The 24,533-nt window shown below is 40.1% G+C and overlaps 1 protein-coding gene across 4 annotated transcripts in view; it reads right to left on the bottom strand.

Annotated features, from left to right (window-relative positions):
- The window catches only part of HECW2 (HECT, C2 and WW domain containing E3 ubiquitin protein ligase 2), a 224,044-nt gene that overhangs the window by 152,068 nt on the left and 47,443 nt on the right, over positions 1-24,533 (bottom strand). For 2 of the 4 annotated variants that reach the window (XM_045078499.1, XM_045078500.1), the window contains exon 1: positions 3,832-4,203. The exons of the other annotated variants lie outside the window; for them this stretch is intronic. The gene's annotated coding sequence lies outside the window, so the exon portion shown is untranslated. Of the gene's footprint in view, positions 1-3,831; positions 4,204-24,533 lie in introns of those variants that run through there. 4 annotated transcript variants of the gene reach the window in all.

Consider the following 24,533-nt stretch of genomic DNA (forward strand, 5'->3'; position numbering starts at 1 on the left):
TCTTTTTCCTAGAGATTATGATCCTGATACCACAACCACCAGCTGAGACGTACCCACTAATGACTATGGCTAGGTTCTAACTTGAAGAGCTATTTTCCTATAAATACCAGAAAGAACTGCTGATTATAATGTGCCAGAGATGGGAGAAAAAGGCACATCACAGGACAAAAAAGCAACAGAGGCGGAAAAGTGCTAATGGCTAGGTGGCCGGGTCTGGCCCTGGGGTACAACGTGTGCCAGAGAAGGCACACATGTCGCTGCCCTCGCATGGTGGAATGGGCACACACGTGCTGATTCAAGGCCATGCACCCCCGAGTTTGAAAGAGATGTCCCATGGTTATCTTCTCTGTGGCAGGCCATTGACCAGGGGTGGTGGAGCCCATCCTGGAGAATGGGAAATCTTTCATAAGATCCACACTGGGTGACTCAGAGCCACGTCCTAAGCACCCTCCACCCCAAGGGGCCTCCTGAGCATTCACACCTGCAGCCATACATACCCCCAGCAGAGGCAGGACGGGCCGCTAAGCCAATCTCTACATAAAATACTTGATCCCAAACTACTTGATTAAACACTCATTCTGACAAGGGAGGAAACCACCAACAGATCGGTGAGAAGCAATACTTGAACTCATGTTGGCCAATACCTCCTGAGAGTTTCAGTCACGGCCCAGAATACCAGATAGTGAAGAGCAGCTCAGAGTTGGCATCAAGGTCAGGCACTGCTTTATGTCTCTGTCCCTATGGATTCGTTGACACCCGTAACCATCCTCTGAGGGAGGCACCACTATCAGATTCTCAATGATGGGGATAAGACACAGAGAAGTTGGGAAATCCGCCCAAGATCCTGAAACTGGCCTGTGCAGAGTGAGCCCAGACACTGCGCTCCTAGAGGCTCTCGCACACCTTCCATCTAGAACACTGTGGAGAGTCTCGGTTCCATGCTGGGGATGAGGAAAGGTCACTGGGAGACTTAAAGCACGTAAGTAACATGATCCACCTTTTAAAAAAAATCCCTCTGGCTACCATGTGCGGAGTGGACTTTCGAAGGGCAGGAGAAGACAGCCCACAATGTGTCGCGCCCAGGCCCAGCACCAAGCGCCAGGGCCATAACCCAAACATGACCCTCTCCTTCCATCTCCATCTTTCCTGCATGCGCAGAGCTGCGGCAGCTATCAATAGCCTTGGTGCAGAAGGCTGTGAGTCCATTCCAGACTCTTCAGTCCAGCGACACCGCGAGATGACTCATCCACCTCTCTGCTCTCCCAAGTCCGGCCACCAGCCTGAATTTCACTCTCTAAACCCACCATGCTCTTCCTGTCCCTCTCTTTAACCAAACAACTCCCGAAAGTCCAACTTGCCCACACCCAACCTTCATCAGTCAAAATAGAAAGCTCAGATTCTCCGTCACTTAGTAACTCAATAAAACCCTTAACGCAACGTATTAAATATATCTCTGGCATTCAACCAACATGAGCTTCCTATTCAACCAAGATGAGAAGTATGCTTTATGTTTTAGGTACAAATCATTTATTACAGGTACCAAGAGAGTCATACACCACTTCATAATGACGTTGCCAGTCAGCCGCAATGAGGTGATGGTAAGATCCCAGAACTTTGAGAAACAGCAGACCTGGGTTTAATTCCATCTCTCTGATTTACTGGACCCATAACCTTGGGCAAGTCTTAAAACTGCATAGACTCCATTTTTTTAATCTACAAAATGATAACAGCACTTAGCTCTGAAAGCTGTAAGGAGTACTAGGTACAATACTTGAACGTGGCACATACCAGGAGCAACATATGTGAGGTTTAAAAATTTTTTAGTCCATTTCTTCCTTCTTTCATAGAAAGTTACATTTTTCTTTTCATACTCAAAAGCACAGTTCCTCAACCTCATTTCCTTAGTTTTTACTTTTTAAATTTCTTTTAAGGAAATCCATTTTATCCTAATTTCTCATAAACATATATCAATTAAAACAAAAGCATGCTAACTCATATGTTTTTGGAGACTGCTTTCTTCCTTAATCTGGATGCCGAACGAGCAGAAGTGCAGTCCATATGTACAATGACAGGACATGACGCTATTTCACACGGAACACAGTCCCTCGCACAGAGTAGATCAATCTGTGCAGTTCTTGAGTGGAAGGTCACTCAAAGACTAAAATTCTGTCAATGACCTTTAAGCTCAGCCTAATAAAGAATAATCAGAGAGCCCCTCATGTGCCTACACAATGAAACTTGTATTGGGAATATTGTGTTTAACTAGGAAATCTCTGTTGTGGCACTATGTGTGTTAAAAGTTGCCAGGAATGGAATTGTGCTACGATGGGATCCAGTTTAAAGCTCAGCATAAAAGCATCCTTCAGTTGGGGTAAGTCACACCTTTGATCTTAGTGAGCTCTTACAGTAAGGATCAGGAACTATAGCAGCTAACTTGATTGAGAGAGGGAGGTTACGCTCATCAAAGTGAACCAAATACTTATTAGAGCTAATCCAAACTCAATCTGAAAATATTAGTTGGAAGTATGGGAGAGCAACCTTTCTGGAACATTCATTGTTACTAACACTAAAGAATAATTCTGCAGATGTGCCTACTTTATCCACACTGGCTTGATCAGAAGGTGAACCACTTTCCCAGAGTTAGCATACTCACCTGAATCCTTACTAAACCAATAAGTTACTTTTCATTAAACTAAGTAAGCATTTATCTATGTTTCCAAATGAGGGCACTACTGGGTCTGTCCAGTACATTATAGCAATGATAGCGTCCTTAGCTCTTGGGCACTAAATGCCAGCTGTGTGCTATATGACAGACAGCATGCTATATGAAAGACAGACAGATAGACAGCAACATCCCACCCACCTTGAGAACCACTGATTGGCATTTTGTAGCCAAAAAGTAATTTTTTTTCATTGAAAAAGGATTAGAATAGAACTGAAATTTTGCCCTGGATTCATCCTGTCTTTTGAACAATTAGAGCAGATTTCAAAGGTCTGCAGAAAGCTGGGTCAGTTTCCTACAACTGCCACAAGAAAACCTTAACAAAAACATGATTTTATTCTAAAATTAAAGTTTTATTGAAAGAGTGTCGTTAAATCAACAGTTTCTAAGATGCGAGGGTCTTGTGAATACTTGTCCATATACACGTTACATTACAAATAAATAGGCTATAACATTCATGACAGAAGAGCTTTAAAATCTGACAAAACACCAAAACATTATTATCCAGAGGCAGATTACCTTTCATAAAATCTATTTAGACTCAAATGACATTTTGACAAATATTATTGTAGGTAGGACCTGTACTTAACATCATAGTAAAGTACTTTATCTGAAACCAGGAAATTGAGCACAGGGACTACATATTTATTTGTAAAAGTTTAAAATCTTTTAAAGATTTTTATTTATTTATTTATTTGACAGAAAGGGAGAGAGAGAGCAGAACAAATGAGAGAGAACATGGCGGGGGTGGCGAGGAGCAGAGCAAGAGGGAGAAGCCGACTCCTCACTGCCTCGGGGCTCGATCCCAGGAGCCTGAGATCATGGCCTGACCCAACCACAGATGCTTAACTGACTGAGCCACCCAAGTGCCCCTTGTTGCGAAAGTTTTAAATGTTTTAATTCCAGCACTAATGACATGGAGTTGTCAAATGATTAAATGGGATAAGCACACCACATTGGTGGTAATAACGGTCCTGATCAAGCTGGGGGGGGACCACATTTAAGAATGTTTCAAAGAGAAAGGTAGAGAGAACTCTAAATCCCACACAGGTGGACTCAGAAATCTGGTGAGGGGAGAACTCATTTCACAGAACTTTCTAGTATCTTACCTCATATAATCCCAAGGAATTTCTCTCTGCCTTTGCCAGGGTTGAATCCATAATCATTTCAAACCAGATTTAGGAAGCAGCAAGAAACATGTTCCATTCTCCTTAAAATCATGTCCCCGGCCTGCCCACTTGACGATTTCATTCATAGAAGAGACCAGAACTGAAGTCAGGCGGGTCTGGAGTCCTAACGTGGCTTGGAGAGCTCTGCGGGCCTACCTCACTGATGTTCCTGCTTCTCTTCCTCTTTCCCAAGTTCTAGAAATGAAATCCTAAGCGGGATATGAGCAGACCTTTCCTAGGAGACTCCTGTCCAGCTAAATAAACACTGAGAGCCACTCCTACTTTTCCTCAAGACTGTCAGGCATCCTAAATGAAAAAACACAACCTATCAGTGTCCCTTAGGCTGAGGCAGTCGTGGCCACACCCTGTAAAGGGTACAGGATGCAATCGCCCCATCCTCCCCTCGGCTTCCTTCCTGTGATTTTTTCCCATTGGGAAAATTCCAAAGAATGAGTTATATGTACACACACACACACACACTCATATGGACTGAGCTGATGTCAACAAACTGTTATCACAGAGAAGGGAATTTTCTGTCTGACTTACTAAGAATAGAGTGGTCATCATCTGGAAACGCTGATGTACTATTATGATTAATCGGACGGAGCATTCATTTAGTTACCGAAAGAGGCTTATAGCATTCTAATTAATCCAGAATGAAATCTGTGGACTTGGGATTTCAAACTGTGAAAATCGACTAAAACTTTCTGAAACATTATCTAGCTTTAATGAAAATCCAAAACTGTGGTTATCAACCCTGAAGTTATTCTCAGATGTTATGTTTTAAAGATTTTATTTATTTATTTGTGTGTGAGAGAGAGCAAGAATAAGCGGGGGGAGCAGTAGGCAGAGGGAGAAGCAGGCTCCCCGCTGAGCAAGGAGCCCGATGTTTTCACTCAGGGATCATGACCTGAGCCACGGGCAGACACCCAACCCACTGAGCCACCCAGATGTTCCTCAGATGTCATTTTTTAAAAGGTTTTATTTATTTATTTGACAGAGATCACAAGCAGGCAGACAGGCAGGCAGAGAGAGAGGAGGAAGCAGGCTCCCCGCTGAGCAGAGAGCCTGATACAGGGCTCGATCCTAGGGCCCGGGGATCACAACCCGAGCTACAGGCAGAGGCCCACCCCACTGAGCCACCCAGACGCCCCCTTCAGATGCCATTTTTAATGCAAAAATGGATGAAAACCCTCAATGTAGTTAGCTATGCTCTTGTCTCATCCCAGGAACTGGGTACAGCAGAAGAATTTCCAGATGAGACGCGTTGTTCTTTAGTGGGAGAGGGGCCCGTGACGCCGATCTGCCCAGGGCAGTTGTCACAATCATTAAGTGTTAGTTGACTGGGTGAATGCAATCGAAGGCTACAAGACCACATCCTTCCAGCAAACGTCCAGGAAAGCGGGATAAAATATCCTCATCGGTCACAAGTTTTGTTGTGCAGTGAGACAGAGCGGGTTCAAACTCTGTGCCACATTTAGTGGATATAATCTTCTCTCTGCCGTGTCTTTAATCCAGACATAGTTTGCCATAAAGCCCCAACGGGCCACAGAGCTTGGGGCTGATTCTACAATAGACTACAAGGACATGGCAAGCCTGGCAGTCCACAGTCACCACCGGGGCTCTTCCGACACGTCAACGCTGCCCAAGCTTGGGACACGCCACTGCGGATTCTTGGGTGCACGCGAGCAAACAGTAAGAACAAGTGCAGACTGCCCACTGGCTACCAGGGACACGTCACACATGGTTCTGAAACAGTCTCATGAACAGCCCTGTGCTCCAAGGCTGAGGTCAATAGTGTTATCAGGCCCGTGTTACGGATCAGGAAACTGAGGCCCACGGGGAGGAGGTGGTAATGAACGGCCAGGATTTAACAAACGGGGTCCTACCTGAAGGCACCCAAGCCTGAGCTCTTTTACAACATGCTGCCTTTCTCAGATAACATTCCAGAAAATGCCAGTAACCTCACGAACTCGGCTCGGTCACCGAAAGGAGGTAAGGATAAAGAAATCTAGAAAGGATGAATTCATTTCCTTTTATTGGCATCCAAGGTGACTAGAGCCTTTGAACGACGGACTTCTCAACAAGGTCAGCGTCTCTGCTTTCCTCCCCAGCCAGGAGTGCACAAGCTTAAATGTTTGCTTATTTCCTTATTTCCCATTAGTTATGGGCCAACAAACTCCACGGGGACTGAAGAGAAGCTTGTTGCTGCTCCCACCACTCTGGATCCCCAAGCCAGGTTTCTTTCCCTTCCAAATACTGTACCATTGGCCAGATGGGCCACTGCAACTGAACTAGGTTCTGGTCCACCCATGTGTCACCGATGTTCACGTGTGTCAAACAGGCTGTTGTCTTATGTAAAGGAAACCTGTGTCCCCACAGCACAAGCCATTGTCAGAAGGGAACTAGATTTCCAAGTTGATCTAGACACTTCTAAAGCAGATCAAGTTAGATGATGTTACAGAGTAGACTTAAGGCCATCATATATGTGTACCTTTTCGCAGAGATGGTCCTTCTGAAACACAGGGAATTCGGCCAGTACCTCGTCGACCACAGCAGACCACGGCATTGAGAAGGTAGGGCCGGAAGAGCATCGTGCCGGCCCACGAACGTTACGTACGCTATCCTACCTTCACACCACTCCCCGTGGGAAGAAAGACCTCAAAGCCCCACAGCAACAAATAAAATGGGAAGCACATCAGCACCAAATTCGCATTCCTGTGACATCTTCGCGTTTTCACGCGCCGTGAGAGCATATGGTGCCAGGCACTGGGAGGCCGTGCGGAACACGACAAATGCAGCCCCTGCTTTTTCTGGTAGAGCTTCTTCTTTTTTTTAAGATTTATTTATTTATTTGACAGAGAGAGATCACAAGTAGGCAGAGAGGCAGGCAGAGAGAGAGGAAGGGAAGCAGGCTCCCCGCTGAGCAGAGAGCCCGATGCGGGGCTCGATCCCAGGACCCTGAGATCATGACCTGAGCCGAAGGCAGCGGCTTAACCCACTGAGCCACCCAGGCGCCCTCTGGTAGAGCTTCTTGAGAGAGAGGGAGAAATACTACATAACAAATACAAAATGAATTCTTTGGTTACTATTATGAACAAGGAAAAAGGGAAGGAAAAAGAGGAGGTCTTAAGAGAATGGGTGAGCTGCTGACAGGACCCAGGCCAGAGAATAAGAGAAATCTCCCTCAAGGAATTAATGAGGCAACGAAGCTCTGAAGGTTGGGGAAGGAGAGGAGGGAAGAGAAGAGAGAGAACATTCCAGATAGAAGAGCTGTACAGAGACCCTGGGCTGGGAAGCGGAGTGGCACTTTCAAGGACTGAAGGAGGACCACTGGGACCAGAGCAGAGGGTTGAGGGAGGAGAGATGAGGCCAGTGGAGGAGGAAAGACTAGAAATTTCAAGCATTAGTGTAAAGTGAGAGAAAGGGAAACAAGAATAAGCGAATGAAAAGTGTCCCTTTATCTCTTCTCCATAAGATCTCCTTCTGAGGGGCACCTGGGTGGCTCAGTGGGTTAAGCCTCTGCCTTCGGCTCAGGTCATGATCCCAGGGTCCTGGGATCGAGCCCCGCATTGGCCTCTCTGCTCAGCAGGGAGCCTGCTTCCCCTTCTCTCTCTCTCTCTCTCTCTCTCTGTCTGCCTCTCTGCCTACTTGTAATCTCTGTCTGTCAAATAAATAAAATCTTTAAAAAAAAAAAAAAAAAGATCTCCTTCTGAAAGCCAATGGGGCTCAGAGTGGTCAACATTCAAAGTTACTGATCCGGCAAGGATGCTCATGGGTATGACTATGCTTTGTGGATGCTGAACGGATGAATCACAGAACATCAGACACCGCTCAACTACAGTAGCTTACTCCCTAAGCTCACAGAATGAATAAGGCATGGGAATAAAATGCAGAGTGTAGGGAATACAGTCAGTGATACCGTGACAGTACTGTATGGTGGCAGATGGTAGCTACAGTTTGAGCAGAGCACAGTGCAGAGAAGCTGAATCACTATGGGGTACATCTGAAGCTAATATAACATTGCGTATCAACTTAAAGAATTTTAATTAAAATACTTAAATAAAAAAATTAAAATTAAAAAAAAAAAACGAATACCCCCCCACACACACACCCGGCAAAAAAGAGTAAAGCAAAGTGCAGAGACACGATTCTTAGACGACGACACTAACTGGCAATGGAAAAAATCAGTAGCAGGTCTTACATCCATCTTTATGCCGGCACGAAAAACACAAAACAGAATCAAGGTCAGCACATCAGGAAGGAACGACCTTTTTCCTGAAAAGCCCATTATGAATTTCCTTTGTGTTTATGCATTTTGCATGCCTCGTGTCTGACATCATTTGTATGCATTATTTAAGTCCTGTACGGAGGGCCTGTCTGCTGCAACTTTTACTGGAGGCTTTTTTTTCTGACATGTGTTCATTCAACAGCAGATGAATGCTTGTCACCTCGTCACTTTGTTTTCCAATCCCCCAAATCTTCCAATGGAAACACACATTAGTCTGAGTATAAATCAGAGAATGTTTTGAAACTCTGTTCAAATATGCGACAAGTGCTAAAAGATCCCTTGGACCTCAAAGAAAAGTCGCGGATATGCACAGGAAACACATGGAATTTTAATTTTAGCTTGGACACTGGTATGCAATCAAATTAAATCCAAATAATAAAGGCTATCATCTGTTACCTGTTGTGAACTTACCACATGCCAGGCACTAGGAGCGTGTATACACACTCCCTCACTCAGTCCTCAGAGCAACTTTCTGGTCTAGTCACGATAATCGCCATTTCACAAACTAAGAAAACTGAGGGACAGAGAGGCCCAACACCTTGTTCACACACAGCTGAATCCCAGAGCAAAAAAACTAGCTGAATTTGAGATGGAGAGTCTGGACGACATCCAAACTCATCCACACATGGCCCACTGTTACACAACGTCCCCCCCAAATAACTACCTACATGCTCTCAAGTGACAAGAACTACACTTGACATCTTAGAATCATTAACTGATAGAATTCTCACAGCAATTCTGAGAGGTGCTATTCTCCTTAAGATAGAGGAAGTGAGCTCCGGGAGGTCAGGTGACTTGACCCAGGGCGCACAATCTCAAGGCCAAAGGTGCGAGGAAGATCTTCCAGAAGCTGACTCAGTGTCACAGCAGCAACGTCCCTGAAGAATCCTCAGTTCAGTAAGAATGATAATTTCCCAGATAGAAGTACAAAACCCTGAGAAAGTGGGCAGACTTTCTCACGGTTTTGTACTTCTATCTGGGAAATTATCATTATGCTTTGGAAGACAGTCATGTCCCCAAAAGACTGATATTCTCATCTTAGGTGGATAAGAAAATTTCTTTACTGATGTCCACTCAAGCCAAACCATCAGAATTGTGATTCACTGCTTTTATAAACAAGAATAAATTACCCTCATTTTTCTAACAGACTGATACACACAAGCAGATGTCATGTGCCAAAAACATGAAAGACATACAGAAATAAGAATAAATGTGGTTTTTTTCCTTTTAGTAATTTCCACCACAGAGTTAAAGGACCAGCTGTCACAGCATCTCCTTTATTTGACTGACCTGCATCTGGCAAGTCTGAAGGATGTATTTCTCCTTATGGGTGGATTTTGTATAAATATCTAAAAATATTGTGTTTTTACTCACTGATGAATTTTGTGTTATCCTGTGTCAATGTATCGTTAACAAAAAGAAGGCGGTTTATGTATAATCCCACCTCACTCGCTGAATTCATAACAACTGTTTACTTACATGGCTAATGGGTTCTGCAGCTATGTTATTTATGATTCCAAATAAAATTATATTGTAAAGCACGGTGAATTTAAGAATAGATTTTAGAGGGCGCCTGGGTGGCTCCATTGGTTGAGTGACTGCCTTTGGCTCAGATCATGATCCCAGAGTCCAGGATCAAGTCCCACATCGGGCTCCCAGCTCCCTGGGGAGTCTGCCTCTCCCTCTGATCTTCTCCCCTCTCATGCCCTCTCTCACTCTTTCTCTAAATAAATAAAGAAAATCTTTAAAAAAAAAAATAGATTTTAGGAGTGTAACACTGAAAATAAAATGAAGCCAATAAAGGATATAAAATGATTTTATTTGCATTTGTGTGTTGTTTCTGTCTGTCAAAAGAGAACACTGCCTTTTTCTAATTATGCTACGCATATGACTAAGATAGCAATGAACTCCATAACGTATCCTGAAGATTCTCTGCTAAAAGCAGGTAAGTAGAGACTCCACTATACCCGCACAGGGAGCATTTTTCAGGATTTATCCTTTACCACCATAGCACATGATGTAGACCCAAATAATTACATCGATTCCCAAACCCTGAAAGAACAGTTCTCCAATTCTATTGTATAATGGAAGCATTTGAGGACTTATATTTAAAATTTAGACTCCATAGAGCAAAGAGCAGAAATTCTGACTCAGTAGTTATAGGATGGGTCTTCGAAGACTGCCCAGCTAATTCTGATATAGCTGTACTAGAACTCCACATTGCCAACAGGCTCAAAATCTAATTGGACCATACATTAGCATACGTGTATATGCAAATGTCACATTTGATTTTGCAAAAGTGTTTTATTAGATGATAAGAAATAGACATGCATCTTCATACCTTTACAGAGTCCCCTACCCTAACAATTCTCATGATGATTATGATCAGTCCATGTTAGAAGAAGGAAAAAGGTGAGTATAATAGAAAGACAAGCCAGTGCAGAAAAAAATGAAGACAGAAATGGATGCTAACATGAGAAGAAAAGGTTTTGTTTATACATAAATCTAGAACAGTAATCCTCAAAATACAGGCCATGGACCAGCACTGGGCCATGACATTACTGTTATGATCTGTGATGAGAACAGAAATTGAACATGAGCCTTTAGAAATTTTCACAGTAAGTTGCCAGAGTAATTTTAAGTCTGTCCAAGAATAATAATAATCATGATGATGATGATGAAAATATGAATTTATATTTTGTAGATCTTGTTTTTATTTCATTTCATTTTCTAAGTGTCTTTTAATTATATTTCACCAAAGATTGGTGTCTTTATGGAACTGAATGACCACAGGGAATCTGAGAAGCACTGAGGGCTCTAGACCGGCGGGGGTTCAACCACGCTTGCTGCATCCAGGGAGCCCAGAGTTGGCTACAAAGTGGCTTTACCGTCTCAAAGGACAGCAGCCAAAAGGATTTCTTGAATGAATGTCTACAAGAACATCCTTAACCTCTCACACGAGCTCACTCTGAATCTGTCGGCAATACACGAATCTATGCGCTTTCGTGAATCTATCAGTTTTTCTTCTTAGCTTGCACCACCTCTTAGATAGAATAAGACTACAGTAAAATTCCCTAAAAACTACCTTCAATGCATAGAACAGCCCATTTCATTTATAAGTGTACCTCTCAAATTTCAGACTCTTGAATTTTAACAGTTGCAGACTCAGTGAAGAACTTCATCATCATAGCAATACCCCATCTGTGAGTCTTTGCCCCCAAGAATCCATTGTTCCAGACTGCTCTCAAAAAGTAGGTCTTTTCATTGCTTTGGTCATCTTAGTATTAGGTCCTTATTAGTTATCTAATGACTTTCATGATATTTGGCAACGACTCCAGTAAAGTATCAATACGTTACACTTTTATGTACACAGGACACAGACCTCCCTTTGTAGTTTTCCTGCCTACTGGTAAACTGATTAATAATTCTCTCTTTTACTGAGACTTGCACTGGAGACGGTAATAATGCTCAATTGTAGACAAGAGTCTCCCAATTCCAGCTCAAGTCCGTACACTCCTTGGTGGCCCCTACTGTTGCTACTTCTGCCACGTCAGTGTTGCCAAGAATAACTCTTTCTCCTCCAAGTTAAATACTGTGTTTATAAAAGGTGTGGGGCAGAGACTTTGGCAGTACATATCTGTACACACAACGGACACAGTCACAATAATAGCAACGGCACTCCTGCTTGCCAAGATCTCCAGCCAGAAGAATGAACAAGGAGGATCTTTTTTCCCCTACATAATTGTGTCCCCCTTTTCAAGAGAATAAAGTCAACCTTTAAGTATGTAAGTTCATTTTGTAATGTTTAAAAGTTACAAGTCATACACTAAACTTATTCATTATGTTTTCTCAACATGTTTTAATAGAATCAAAGACATTTTCTCATCTAGTCGGTTACTTATAGGACTAAGAACTCTCTAACGGCTTGTAAGTACAGTACAGGATAGCCCTGGTTCTGCAGCCCAGATGGATGTCTCTTAGCTGTGTGACCTTGCTCAATGAATACCCTTCCTAAACTTCAGTCCTTTGATAAAATGGGGACAATAACAACGCGTGACCAGCACAATTTTGAGAGGAGTGGACAGATACGTACAGTGAGTAGACAGTGCCTGGCAAAGAGTATTTACTCACTGTCCATAAGTTCTCAGATATTAGTGCTGTTATTCTCAACAGAGAATACTCTAGATCATTGAAATACCTGGAGAACTTTTTAGAATTTTATTTTTTTGCAACAAATGCTGACACTAAGTAGGTACTTCCACCAGGAAGGCAGCTGGTTAGATGAACTAACCGCAGCATCTCCCTAACCTGCATTATTTGGCATGATTAAACTGGGCACAAATTCAATTCTTTCACTTAAATTCAAATAACATCTTTTGAGAAAAAAGAATTACATTAATGCCTTTTATTGTACTGCATACATTTGTCTCAGCGATCGCTTTGGGAAAGGTTAAGTGAAGCAGATAAAAGTAAAATCACAAGACATCTTTGTAAAAGGAGATGGCATTCATCCAAAATGCCTTTCCTGGAACAAACTGTAACAACTTGTTTCACTTCCGCCCTTCCCTACCAAGCTATATTTAAAGGTCTGTAAGCATTTCCATCACAGATTGCTGTCATCAGGAATTGTAATTTTACCTTCTAATCTGTTTTAGAGTATATAAATATCTCAATCAAATTCTAAAAAAGCTATTGTTTTTTAAATTTAAAAATTCCCTTCAGTAAAGGATGATAATACAAGGGGGGGGGAGAAGAAAACCAGAAAAGTAGGATCATTTTACACGAAAAAAAAAAATTATCTGCCATGGCTTAATAAGCAAAATAAGACACCTGTTCCAGAAATGTGTACCACCTAAGAGTATATAAAGCCAGTGATCATTGTGTTATATATGATTTGTAATAATTAGAACTTACCTTATCTAAAAATAAATGTATAGGTACATTGTAGCACAACTAGCCATATTAGAGAATATTATGTTGCTATCACAGAAGTTTCCAAATAACTTTTAATGATGTGGACAATGTTCATGATAATGTGAAAAAGTATACTGCCGAGCTATATGCACAATATGAGTTTAATTGGGTATAAAAATACATATAATATTTCCCCAACACAAAGCTTCCTTTTTCTCCATATCCTCATGAACACTTGTTTCTGGTCTTTTTGATTTTAGCCATTCTGACAGCTGTATGGTGATCTCTCTTTGTGGTTTTGATTTGCATTTCCCTGACGATGAGCTAGGTTGAGCATCTTTTCATGAGTTTGTTGGCCGTCTGTATGTCTTCTTTGAAAAAAAATGTCTATTCAGATCTTCTGCCCATTTTTTTAATCAAACTGTTTGGTTTTATGGTGTTGAATTGAATGAAGTTCTTTATATATTTTGGGTATTAGACCCAAATGGATATATCATCTGCAAACATCTTCTCCCATTCAGGAGGTTGCCTTTTTGTTTTATTGGTGGCTTCCTTCATTGTGCAAAAACTTTACAGTTTGATGTCGTCCCAAGTTTATTTTTGCTTTTGTTTCCCTTGCCTTAAGAGACATAATCTAGAAAAATGTTGTTATAACCAATGTCAAAGAAATTACTGCCTGTGCTCTCTTCTAGGATTTTTATGGTTTTAGATCTCACATTTAGGTCTATAGCCCATTTTGAGTGTATTTTTATACATGATGTGAGAAAATGGTCCAGTTTCATTCTTTTGCATGTAGCTGTCTAATTTTCCCAACATCATTTATTGAAGAGACTGACTTTTCCCCCATTGTATATTCTTGCCTTTTTTGTCACAAATTAATTGACCACAGAAGCATGGGTTTATTTCTGGACTCTCTATTCTGTCCCATTGATCTGTGTGTCTGTTTTTATGCCAGTACCATAATGTTTTGATTACTATAGCTTTATAATATATCTTGAAATCTGGGATTGTGATACCCTGAGCTTTGTTTTTGTTTCTCACAATTGCTTTGGCTATTTGGTTTTTTTTTTTTTTTTTTTTTTTTTTTTTTTTTTTTTTTTTGGTGATTCCATATAAATTTTAGGATTATTTGTTCTGGTTCTGTAAAAAATGCTGTTGGTATTTTGATAGGGATTGCACTGAAGCAGTAGATAGCGTGGGGTGGTATGGAAATTTTAACAGCTTTTGTGGAACACAGTATGGAGGCTCCTAAAAAAATTAAAAACAGAGGTATCATATGAGCCAATAATTCCACTACTGGATATCTATCCAAAGAAAATGAAGACACTAATTTAAAAAGATATATGCACCCCTATGTTTATTGTAACATTATTTACAATAGCTAAGATGTGGGAGCAATCTTAAGTGTCCCTGACAGATGAATGAGTAAGGAAGATGCAGGGTACACACACCCACACACGCGTGCGCATGCGCACACATTACACAGCCATGAAAACGATGAGATCTTGCTATTTGTCACAACCTGGATTGACCTGGAGGGTATTATTCTAAGCCAAATAAGTCAGACTGAGAAAGACGAATACATATGATTTCACTCATGTGTGGAATCTAAAAAACAAAACAAATGAATAGACAAACACAAAAAAGCAGAGTCAGACCTATAAACACAGAGAACAAATTAATGGTTATTAGAGGGAAGAGGATGAGTTGCTGGGCAAAATGAGTGAAGACAAACACACGGGGTTCCAATTAGGGAATGAATAAGTCATGGGAATAAAAAGCGCAGGACAGGGAATAAAGTCAATGAGCTTGGAGCCGCGCTATACGGTGACAGATGGTAGCTACACTTGCTCCGAGCATAGCCTGACATCTAGAGAAGGTGAATGGCTGTGATGTATACCTGAGACCAATGTAATATTGTGCATCAACTCTACTCAAAAAATATTTTTCAAAACACACATATTATTTATGAAAATAAAGTTGTAAAAGGAACATACTAAAATGTTTATAGTAATTACTGCTTGGCAGAAGACCTAAGTGTTTCTTACACTGTTCCATATTTTCCAATTTGTCTCTAATGAACTTGTCCTACTTTAATAACAAGAAGAAAGAGGCTTCAATCAGGTTTTAGTGTGACAGAAAAACACAGAAACAGAAACAGTAATACAGGAAAAAATTAAGTTTGGCATCTTTCTCTTATCTTTCTACACATTTTGTGTTCTCCTTTCCAATTTATATTTAATAAGAAACTATTCTGACATTGGAAAATATTGTTTGTATTAAAGTACATGTTCAAAAGAAGTTTTTATTTGTCAAATGGAGCTGCCAAAAAGAGTGACCTTGTAGCTAACCACATATTATCAATAACCCATTTCTCAAGATGCTAAAAATCACAAGTATCATTCATCATAAGGACACCTCTGGGGGACAAAACGCAGATCCAAGATACATCTGATAAAGCAACAGTAAGAAAAAAAATTGAAGCAGAAGGTGCCACATGAAAAGTAGTTTGAATCTGAGTTTAAAATAATATTTAAGGGGCGCCTGGGTGACTCAGTGGGTTAAGCGGCTGCCTTTGGCTCGGTCATGATCTCAGGGTCCTGGGACCAAGCCCCGCATTGGGCTCCTTGCTCAGTGGGGAGCCTGCTTCTCTCTCTGCCTCTGCCTGCCTCTCTGCCTGCCTCTCTGCCTGCTTGTGCTATCTCTCTGTCAAATAAATAAATAAATAAAATATTTTTAAAAAATAAGATAATATTTAAAACTTCAAGTACTCAGTAGTCATCAACCCAAAGAGACCTGTTCTAAAATCTGAGGACTTTGAAAGGGTGGGGTTAGGAGGTTAGGGGAGCCAGGTGGTGGGTATTGTGGAGGGCACGGATTGCATGGAGCACTGGGTGTGGTGCAAAAACAATGAATTCTGTTACACTGAAAAGAAATTTTTAAAAAATTTTAAAAATTAAAAAAAAAATAATTTAAGATATCAAAAAATTAAACATATATAAAGTTAGTATGTCAATTTTATCTCAATTTTTAAAAAGAGAAAAAAAAAACCCTTTCTGTGTCTTTATATATCAGCTACTATGCAAAGTACTTTCGCATATACTCTTTTAAAAACCCTGTCCTCTTACTTCAATGTTAAAAAACTTGGTCGAGGGGTGCCTGGGTGGTTCCGTTGGTTAAGTCTCCAGTTAGATTTCCTCCTGGATCCTGATCTCAGGGTCATGGGATCGAGCCCCACACAGGTCTCCCCAGGGGGTTAGGAGTCTGTCTGGAATTCTCTCCCGCTCCCTCTGTCCCTGCACCAACCACTCCTCTCTCACACGCTAAGTAAGTACATAAATAAGATCGTTAAAGAAGACTGGTCCACTGGAAATACTGTCATATGTAATTCCCAGGATCAGTCTATAGTCTTTGAGGATAATAACCATATCTTACTAATCTTCATATTACTAATAATCATCCAATTTTAAGGAATCTCAATACATGTTTCTGATAAAATAAATTAAGAACTGACTCTCTGGTGTGAGGAGATATCACCTCACACCCGTCAGAACGGCTAAAATCAACAAGTCAGGAAATGACAGATGCTGGCGAGGAGGCGGAGAAAGGGGAACCCTCCTACACTGTTGGTGGGAATGCAAGCTGGTGCAGCCCCTCTGGAAAACAGCATGGAGGTTCCTCAAAATGTTGAAAATAGAACTGCCCTATGACCCAGCAATTGCACTACTGGGTATTTACCCCAAAGATACAAATGTAGTGATCCAAAGGGGCACGTGCACCCGAATGTTTATAGCAGCAATGTCCACAATAGCCAAACTATGGAAAGAACCTAGATGTCCATCAACAGATGAATGGATCAAGAAGATGTGGTATATATACACAATGGAATACTATGCAGCCATCAAAAGAAATGAAATCTTGCCATTTGCGACAACATGGACGGAACTAGAGCGTATCATGCTTAGCGAAATAAGTCAAGCAGAGAAAGACAGCTATCATATGATCTCCCCGATATGAGGAAGTGGTGATGCAACATGGGGGCTTAAGTGGGTAGGAGAAGAATAAATGAAACAAGATGGGATTGGGAGGGAGACAAACCATAAGTGACTCTTAATCTCACAAAACAAACTGAGGGTTGCTGGGGGGAGAGGGGTTGGGAGAAGGGGGTGGGATTATGGACATTGGGGAGGGTGAGCGCTGTGAAGTGTGTAAACCTGGTGATTCACAGACCTGTACCCCTGGGGATAAAAATATATGTTTATAAAAATGAAAAAAAAAATGAAAAAAAAAAAAAGAACTGACTCTCTTAGTTTTTATTTCCACAAACTTTGCCTTAAACATCATAAGCGTGATGCACTTCATAACTCACTGTTATCCAAATTTACATATTCAGGAGTGACTGCTAAAACAAAAATTTGAAGACATACTATGAGTAGAAACGACCCAAAGCCACATCTAAGCAACATTGTTATACTAAGGAATAAAAAAAGAAGAATTTGATAGCAAAACACAAATTAAAATAACTTTTCATTCCCTAGAGGAAAAAAAAAAAAAACAGAAAAGAGTCACAGACTTTATAAAACAGACTGCTCTGACGATATTCACATTTCATTAGCAGGCCAAGGAAGTTGTAACAACACTGATCTCTAAATCAAAACGAAACCAAGGTATTTGAAGCTATGTTCTAGTTAGTGCCAAGGAAAAGTGGCTTAGACTTTTAGTGATAAATCAATGACTAAGTTCTAAAAATCCTGAAGAGTGACAAAAAGAGTTTTAAATATAAGCTAAAAGGCAAATTATATTATGGTTCCTTTTAATTCTTTATCTGCTTAAGGTTTTCTACTATGAAAACTTATAGTCTTAATATAAAGTACCAAAATTTACCTGGGTCCAGACTGCTTTCTGAAAAGGCTATTCTGAAATGGACTCAGAATAATTAATGTAGGAATGAAGCAAAGCTTCCATTTTACAAAATGATCATGCAGTAACAAATATTGTATCTGAAAGGGCTTAGAGTAAGCTTTTCTCCCCATTTCTTGCCAGCAGATTAAATCACTACTGCTTAATCAAAAGAAGAAAATGTGGTTAACTAAACCACTGAATTACAAAGGAAGGAAGGAAGGAAAAAGGAAAGGAAACCAAGAAGAAGCTTTTCTCTCTTTTGGGGGGACAAGTTTATTCTGACGCATATTTACACAGAATTTTTACAATATTTGAAAACCAGGTTCCATTGCTAATACTGTATTCAGATTACTTTTTCACTCATTACTCTGAGAGTAGCAAAGTCACAAAAGCCTCCTTTGGGTCATTATTGGGTTGTGAGTCAACGGGACTGTCACAGATATAGGTGTCCATTCAGAGCCAGAGCTTAGAAGTCAGATTGCTGAGTTTATATGTGGACCCTGTTATGTCATCTTTTTGTCAACTTGGCCAAGTCACTTACACTGCCATTGTACAGGGCCAAATTAGTATACATACAAAGTGATATAGTATCACACACACACACACACACACACACACACACACATTTGCTTTTATTTATGAAAAAAAATAAACATGGGGATGATAACGAAGAAGCCACCACAAAGGGTTATCTGCAGAAAATGAGGATTCAGTGTGGAGGTATCACAGATAAAATATGAAACTGTTCTTAAAATACCTTCTTCTATAGGTTTTCCATTGGCCTAAATGGTACAGTTTGAGTATTTAAAAAACCATGCAACTCATTAAAACAAATACAAAATTTTTTAAACCCGTATTTCATAATATTAAAATATATAGAGCCTCTCATCAAAAAGAAAAATCTGATGATGAGTGATGCCGAGCATCTTTCCATGTGTCTGTTAGTCACCTGTATGTCTTCTTTGGAAAACATCTATTCATGCCTTCTGCCCATTTTTAAGTAGATTATTCATTTTTTTTTTTGAAAATACAAATCAAAACTACAATGAAGTATCACCTCACACCTGTCAGAATAGCAAAATCTACAACACAAGAAACAATGGGTACTGGTGAGGATGCGGAGAAAGGAGAACACCCCTGCACTGTTGGTGGGAATACAAACCGGTGTAGCCACTGTGGAAAGCAGTATGGAGGTTCCTCAAAAAGTTAAAAATGAAACTACCCTATGACCCAGTGATTGCACTGCTAGGTATTTACTCAAAGAATATAAAACATGAATTAAAACATGCACCCAATGTTTATAGCAGCCTTATCTACAATAGCCAAATTATGGAAACAGCTCAAATGTCCATCAATTGATGAGTGGATAAAGAAAATGTAGTAAAAATATGAAATGGAATATTATTCAGTCGTTAAAAATGAGAACTTGCCACTTGAAACATGGATGGAGCTAGAGAGGATTATGCTGAGTGAAATAAGTCAGTCAGAGAAAGACAAATACTGTAAGATTTCATTCATATGTGGAATTTAAGAAACAAAACAAATGAACATCAGGGGGAAAAAAGAGAGAAGGGGGAAACCAAGAAAGGGACTCAACCATAGAGAACAAATAGATGGTTATCAGAGGGGAGGCTCAGGGTTGGGTTAAATAGATGACGGGGCTTAAGGAGTGCACTTGTGATGAGCACCAGTGTCGTATGGAATTGTTGTACTAAATTGTACACCTGATACTAATATTATACTGTAATTTAACTAGCTGGAATTTAAATAAAAACTTAACGAAAAAAGAAAAACCCACAGCTAACATCATACTTAATGGTTAAAGACTAGGGACTTTCTCCCTAAGACCAGGAATGAGACAGGATGCCTGCTTTTGACTCTTCTATAACATTTTCCGAAAATTCTAGTCAGATCAATTAGACAAGAAAGGGAAATAAAAGTTATTCAAATTTAAAAAGAAGTAAAATGGTCTGTATTTATAGCTGACACAATCTTATATAGAAAATCCTAAAAAGGGGCGCCTGAGTGGCTCAGTTGGTTAACTGTCAGACTCTTGAGGAGGCTCAAGTCATGATCTCAGGGCTGTGGAATTGAGCCCCACCTTCAGCTCTGTGCTCAGTGGAGTCTGCTTCTCTCCCTCTCCTTCTGCCTCTCCTCCCAATCAGGTGCTCTCTAAAGTTAATAAATAAATCTGAAAGAAAGAAAGAAGGAAAGAAAGAAAGAAAGTCCTAAAGAATCCACAAAAACTATTAGAATTAATAAATCAATTCATGAGAGTTGCAGGAGGAAGATCAAGACTCAAAAATCAGTTGTATTTCTATACACCAGCAATAAGTATCCAAAAGGGGAGTTAAGAAAGCAATTTCACTTACAATAACATCCTTAAGAGAATAAAATATTTAGGATTAAGTTTAACCAAATAAAAAGACTTATACACAGGAATCTACTAAATATTGTTTAAAGAAATTTAAGGTGACCTAAATAAATGGAAAGACATCTTGTATTCACAAATGGAAGATTTAAGATTTTTAAGATATCAATACTATCCAAAGCAATCTACAGATTTCAATGCAATCACTACCAAAAGTCTAATGTTTCTCCCCCCAGCTTTTTTTTTTTTTCAGAAATGGAAAATCTGATTTTCAAGTTCATATGAAATTGTAAGGGGACCCAAATAGCCAAAATAATCTTTAAAAAAAAAAGGTGGGAATGTACACATTTCCTGATTGAAAAACTTACTACAAAACTACAGTAACCAACATTTCCTTAGCGATTCGGGGTCTCTTCTGAGATCCTACAAATTTTAGGATTATTTGCTCCAGCTCTTTGAAGAATACCAGTGGAATTTTGATCAGAATAGCATTAAAAGTATAGATTGCTCTAGGCAGTATAGACATTTTAACAATGTTTATTCTTCCGAGCCAAGAGCATGGAATGTTCTTCCATATTTTTGTGTCTTCTTCAATTTCTTTCATGAGTGTTCTGTAGTTCCTTGAGTACAGACCCTTTACCTCTTTGGTTAGGTTTATTCCCAGATACCTTATGGTTCTTGGTGTTATAGTAAATGGAATCGATTCTCTAATTTCCCTTTCTGCATTTTCATTGTTAGTGTAGAAGAAAGCCACTGATTTCTGTACATTGACTTTGTATCCTGCCACGTTGCTGAATTGCTGTATGAGTTCTAGTAGTTTGGGGGTGGAGTCTTTGGGGTTTTCCATATAAAGAATCATGTCAGAGAGAGTTTGACTTCTTCATTACCAATTTGGATACCTTTTATTTCCCTTTGTTACCTGATTGCTGTTGCTAATACTATGTTGAACAAGAGTGGTGAGAGTGGGCATCCTTGTCGTGTTCCTGGTCTCAACGGGAAGGATGCAAGCTTTTTCCCATTGGGGATGATATTTGCTGTGGGTCTTTCATAGATAGATTTGATGAAGCTCAGGAATGTTCCCTCTATCCCTATACTTTGAAGGGTTTTAATCAGGAACGGATGCTTGATTTTGTCAAATGCTTTTTCTGCATCAATTGAGAGGACCATGTGATTATTCTCTCTTCTCTTATTAATTTGTTCTATCACATTGATTGATTTGCGAATGTTGAACCATCCTTGTAGCCCAGGGATGAATCCCACCTGGTCATGGTGGATAATCTTTTTAATGTGCTGTTGGATCCTGTTGGCTAGGATCTTGTTGAGAATCTTAGCATCCATATTCATCAGGGATATTGGTCTGAAATTCTCCTTTTTGGTAGGGTCTTTGCCTGGTTTGGGGATCGGGGTAATGCTGGCTTCATAGAAAGAGTCACGTTACCTGATTTCAAGCTTTACTACAAAGCTGTGATCACCAAGACAGCATGGTACTGGCATAAAAACAGATAAATAGACCAGTGGAACAGAGTAGAGAGCCCAGATATGGACCCTCAACTCTATGGTTAAATAATCTTTGACAAAACAGGAAAAAATATACAGTGGAAAAAAGACAGTCTCTTCAATAAATGGTTCTGGGAAAACCGGGCAGCTATATGCAGAATGAAACTCGACCATTCTCTTACACCGTACACAAAGATAAACTCAAAATGGATAAAAGACCTCAATGTGAGACAGGAATCCATCAGAATCCTAAAAAGGAACATGGGCAGTAATCTCTTCGATATCAGCCACAGCAACTTCTTTCAAGATATGTCTCCAAAGGCAAAGGAAACAAAAGCAAAGATGAACTTTTGGGACTTCATCAAAATCAAAAGCTTCTGCACAGCCAAGGAAACAGTCAAGAAAACAGAGGCAACCCACGGAATGGGAGAAGATATTTGCAAATGACAGTACAGACAAAAGGTTGATATCCAGGATCTATAATGAACTCCTCAAACTCAACACACAAAACAGACAATCATATCAAAAAAGGGGCAGAAGATATGGACAGACACTTCTCCAATAAAGACATACAAATGGCTATCAGAAACATGAAAAAATGTTCATCATCACTAGCCATCAGGGAGATTCAAATTAAAACTACATTGAGATATCACCTTACACCATGGTCAAATTTAGCAAGACAGGAAACAACATGTGTTGGAGAGGATGTGGAGAAAGGGGAACCCTCTTACACTGTTGGTGGGAATGCAAGTTGGTGCAGCCTCTTTGGAGAACAGTGTGGAGATTCCTCAAGAAATTAAAAATAGAACTTCCCTATGACCCTGCCATTGCACTCCTGGGTATTTACCCCAAAGATACAGATGTCGTGAAAAGAAGGGCCATCTGTACCCCAATGTTTATAGCAGCAATGGCCACGGTCACCAAACTGTGGAAAGAACAAAGATGCCCTTCAATGGATGAATGGATAAGGAAGATGTGGTCCATATACACTATGGAGTATTATGCCTCCATCAGAAAGGACGAATACCCAACTTTTGTAGCAACATGGACAGGACTGGTAGAGATTATGCTGAGTGAAATAAGTCAAGCAGAGAGATTCAATTATCATATGGTTTCACTTATTTGTGGAGCATAACAAAAAGCATGGAGGACATGGGGAGTTAGAGAGAAGGGGGTTGGGTAAATTGGAAGGGGAGGTGAATCATGAGAGACTATGGACTCTGAAAAACAATCTGAGGGGTTTGAAGTGGTGGGGGAGTGGGAGGTCAGGGTACCAGGTGCTGGATATTATAGAGGGCCCGGACTGCATGGAGCACTGGGTGTGGTGAAAAAAGAATGATACTGTTATGCTGAAAATAAATAAATGAAAAAAAACCTACAGTAATCAAAACAGTGTGGGTACTTATACCAGGATAGATGTACAGAACAAATGAATAGAATCGAAAGTACAGAAATAAACCCATACATCTATGGTCAACTGATTTTCAATAATGATGCCAAGACCATTCAATAGGGAAAGAATAGTCTCTTTATCAAATGTTTCTGGGATAACTAGATTTCCACATGGAAGAGAATGAAGACCCCTACCTCACACCATCTACAAAAAGTTAACTTAAAAACAGATCAGTGACCTAAATGTAATAATAAATACTATGAAACCCTCAGAAGAAAACATAAAGGTAAATGTTCATGAACTTGAATTCAATGAGGGAATTTCAATTACAGCAATAAAGGCACATGCGACAAAAGAAAAAAATAGCTAAGTTGAACTTGATCAAAATGAAAAACTTTTGGGTTTCAAAGCACCATCAAGATAGTGGGGAAAAAAAAGAAAGAAAGACAGAAAGGGAAAAGGCAGGGCACCTGGGTGGCTCAGTTAGTTAAGCATCTGCCTTCAGTTCGGGTCATCCCAGGGTCCTGGGCCTGAGCTCCACATCAGGCTCCCCACTCAGTGGGAAGCCTGCTTCTCCCTCTCCCTCTCCCCTGCCTGTGTTCCCTCGCTCACTGTATGCCTCTCTCTCTGTCAAATAAATAAATAAAATCTTTTTTTAAAAAAAGTGAAAAGGCAACCTACAAAATAAGAGAAAATACCTGCAAATCATGAATCCGTTAAGAGTCTAATATCCAGAATACATAAGGAATTTTTACAATGAAATCCTGTAACTAAAAAGGGACCAAAAATCCAATTTTAAAAAGGGCAAAGGACTTGAATAGACACTTCTCCAGAGAAAATCTACAACTCATCAACAAACAGGTGAAAAGGTGCTCAACATCATTAGTCACTATGAAAATGCAAATCAAAATCACAAGGAGATATCACCTCACACCCATTAGAAAGGCTCTAAGAATAAGTGTTGGCAAGGATATGGAGAAATCCAACCTTTTGCACATTACGGGTAGGAATGCAAAATGGTGCACCAGCTGCGGAAAAGTCTGGAGGTTCCTCAAAAAGTCAAACACATTGGAAATGCCATATGATTTAGCAATTTTACTCAGAGGTATATATAACCTAAGAATTGAAAGTAGTTATTTAAACAAATACCTGTACACAAATGTTCATAGTAGCATTATTCAGAAGCCACAAGTGACGTGGCTGAAATAACCTGATGTGACTTGTTGCAATAACCCAAATATCTATCAATGGATGGAAGAATTAACAAAATG

The sequence above is a fragment of the Mustela putorius genome, unplaced genomic scaffold (assembly GCF_011764305.1).
Source record: "Mustela putorius furo isolate JIRA1106 unplaced genomic scaffold, ASM1176430v1.1 tig00000275_pilon_pilon_pilon, whole genome shotgun sequence".
NCBI lineage: Eukaryota > Metazoa > Chordata > Mammalia > Carnivora > Mustelidae > Mustela > Mustela putorius.